This window comes from Gekko japonicus, unplaced genomic scaffold, assembly GCF_001447785.1.
Source record: "Gekko japonicus isolate JY-2015 unplaced genomic scaffold, Gekko_japonicus_V1.1 scaffold4953, whole genome shotgun sequence".
Lineage (NCBI taxonomy): Eukaryota > Metazoa > Chordata > Lepidosauria > Squamata > Gekkonidae > Gekko > Gekko japonicus.
The window spans coordinates 63,274-67,022 of NW_015167204.1; positions in this window are offsets into that span (position 1 = coordinate 63,274).

Consider the following 3,749-nt stretch of genomic DNA (forward strand, 5'->3'; position numbering starts at 1 on the left):
TAATAGGCCACACCCAACAGCAGAAACTCATTAGGATTGGCTACATTAGAGGTGTGTGGCCTAACATGCAAAGCAGTTCCTGCTACAAAAAAAGGTCCTGGGTTTTGACAACAAACAAGGTAAACAGGATAAGAAGCAAAAGGTGGGTGTGGCTGGATGACCACACTTCTGGTAACATGGGGGTGCGGCCTAATATGCTAATGGACTGTGCTGTCATGGGTGTGGCCTAATATGCTAATGAGTTCCTGCTGGGCTTTTTCTACAAAAAAAAGCCCTGGCGGACTCTATGGCATTATTCCCCCCACCGAGGTCCCTCCCACCCCAAAACCCCACCTTCCCCAGGCTCCATCCCCAAATCTCCAGGAATTTCCCAAGGCAACCCAACTAATAAATAACAATGTCTTTTGCTGTAGGATGGCACTGATTATTTTTTTTAAAAAAAACCTCAGAACTATATTGAGATGGCCCCCACGTCTGTCCTCTTACCTGCTAAAGGAACCATCATAGCGTTTTCATACAAGTCCGGCCAGATGGGCCTTGTCAGATCTCAGGAGTTAATCAGAATCAGCCCTGGTGAGCATTCGGACGGGAGTCCACCAAGGAAGTCCAGGGTTCTGACGCAGAGGCAGGCAATGGCCAAGCACCTCCGAACATCTCTTGCCTTGAAAACTCGATGGGATCCCTGTAAGTCAGCTATGACTTGATGGGGGGGGGAGATTCCCAGAGTGCTCTGGGTAACTGGAGATACTGGCAAAAAAACTGCGCAAATGGGTCATCTTGGTAGGTTGGCCAGCCTCCAGATCTGCATGGTGTAGTGGTTGGCTTTAATCTGGGCTGGATTCCCCATGCGGCGGCAGGGCTCTTTTTGTAGCAGGAACTCCTTTGCATATTAGGCCACACACCCCTAATGTAGCCAATCCTCCAGGAGCTTACAGTAGCCCCTGCAAGAAGAGCTCTGTAAGCACATGGAGGATTGGCTACATTAGGGGTGTGTGGCCTAATATGCAAAGGAGCTCCTGCTACAAAAAGGAGCTCCTCCCACGCCTCCTCCACAGGAAGCCTGTTGGGTGACCTTGGGCCAGTCACAGCTCTCTCAGAGCTCTCTAAGCCCCACCTGCCTCATAAGCAGCGTTCCCGCTAAGCTGAGTTAGTGTGAGCTTGCTCACAGTTTTTTAGCCTCCGTCGCACACATTTTTGTCTTGGCTCAGGGAAGGCGGCTTCAGAGCAAACTAATTCATGCAGTAGCCAAATCGCTCACTCATAACTTCAGTGCCGGTAGCTCACAAAGTAGAATTTTTGCTCACAAGACTCCAGAGTTAAGAGGGAGCATTGCTCACAAAGGTGCCTGCTGTGGGGAGAGGAAGGGAAGGCGATTGTAAGCCGCTTTGAGACCAGGGTTGCCAGGTCAGGTTTGGGAAATACCTGGAGATCTTGGAGGTGGAGCCTGAAGAGGGTGAAGTCTGGAGAGGGAAGGGACTTCGGTGGAGTCCACCTTCTAAAGTGGCTGTTTTCTCCAGCTGAGCTGATCTATATTGCCTGGAGATCATCTGTAATAGCGGGAGATCTCCAGCCAGCACCTGGAGGTTGACAACCCTATTCAAGACAACTTAAATGGATAATAGAAAAGTAGAGACATCACCCTGCCAACAAATGTCCGTATGGTCAAAGCAATGGTATTCCCAGTAGTCAGGTATGGCTGCGAGAGTTGGACGTTAAGGAAGGCCAAGCATCAATGTCACCTTTGTATATTGTCACCTTGCTTATTTAATATATATGCAGAGTACATCATGCGAAATGCTGGCCTGGATGAATCACAAGCGGGAATTAAGATCGCTGGGGAAAAGATCAACCACCTCAGATATGCAGACAATACCACTCTAATGGCAGAAAGTGAAGAGGACCTAAAGAGCCTCTTGCTCAGGGTAAAAGAGGAGAGTGCAAAAGTGGGCTTGAAGCTGAACATAAAAAAAACTAAGATCATGGCATCCGGCCCCATCACTCCTTGGCAAATAGAAGGGGAAGTCGTGGAAGTAGTGACAGACTTCACGTTCCTGGGATCCCAGATCACCGCAGACTGTGACTGCAGCCATGAAATTAAAAGACGCCTGCTCCTTGGGAGGAAAGCGATGGCGAACCTAAACAGCATGATAAAAAGTAGAGACATCACCCTGCCAACAAAAGTCCGCATGGTCAAAGCAATGGTATTCCCAGTAGTCATGTATGGCTGCGAAAGTTGGACTATAAGGAAGGCCGAGCACCGAAGAATAGATTCTTTTGAACTATGGTGCTGGAGAAGACTCTTGAGAGTCCCTTGGACTGCAAGAAGAACAAATCAGTCAATCCTCAAAGAAATCAACCCTGACTGTTCCCTGGAAGGCCAGATAATGAAACTGAAGCTCAAATACTTTGGCCACCAAATGAGAAGGGAGCACTCACTGGAAAAGACCCTGATGCTGGGAAAGATTGAAGGTCAAAGAAGACGGGGACGGCAAAGGATGAGATGGTTAGACAGTGTCATCGATGCAACAAACATGAAATTGAGCCAACTTCAGAGGACGGTGGAAGACAGGAGGGCCTGGTGTGATCTGGCCCATGGGGTCGTGAAGAGTCGGACTTGACTGTGCGACTGAACAACAACAACAAAGCGTCAAAGAATAGATGCTTTCGAATTACGGTGCTGGAGAAGACTCTTGAGAGTCCCTTGGACTGCAAGGAGATTAAATCAGTCAGTCCTAAAAGTAATCAACCCTGACTGTTCCCTGGAAGGCCAGATAATGAACTTAAGCTCAAAGACTTTGGCCACCAAATGAGAAGGAAGCACTCACTGGAGAAGACCCTGATGCGGGGAAAGACTGAAGGTCAAAGAAGAAGGGGACGGGCAAAGGATGAGATGGTGAGACAGTGTTATCAATGCAAGGATCATGAAATTCAGCAATCTCCAGAGCACGATGGAACACAGGAGGGCCTGGCGTCATGTGGTTCATGGGGTCGTGAAGAGTCAGACTCGACTGTGTGACTGAACAACAACAAAGGTAGAGAAAAGTGGGGTATAAAAACCTATTCTTCTATCCTCTTTGGAACATAAAGCAAGGGCCGAAGTTAACAAAGGGAGCACGGATTTCTCTACAAAGAGAAAAACCCCTCTTTTAAAAAGAGAAGAAAGAGGCATCTCTGGCTATATGTAAAACAGTGGGTTTTGGGGGAAAGAAATCCCCGCTCCATGTAACCAACAACACCAGAATGAGTCCCTGTAGCTGGAAGGCCTGAGGACACGGGATCGCTCTCCGAATCTGGCACCGGGCCCATAACAGTATGGGCAACAAATGTTCCTTTGTCAAGGTCGAGAGGAGAACAGAACAGATCTCTTTCAAAGGCAAAAAGTCTCAGCACATTAAACAAAAAACACACAAGATTCCTGATGCCAGCCAAATAACCTCGGGGTCCCTTGCAAATATTGTTTTTGCTTAAACAAAGAAGGAGCACCGGTCCCGGCGGAGCACCTTGTTGCTACCGGAGTGACATTTGGGCACAAGGTATGACCGATAATGTCTCAGTTCTGCCTTCTGTTTCGAGGCCTCGTGCCCCAAGTCTTAACCATTGGTTCCCGTGTGCACATGGCCATTTTGGTTTATAAATCCCTGCTGTGCCTGGAACGGCTGGAATCTGATGTAACAGGAGTGGGACTCTGCAGTTGGTGAAGAGGCAGGGGCAGATTAACTTGTTTTCCGGTCCATATTGAATTTATATTT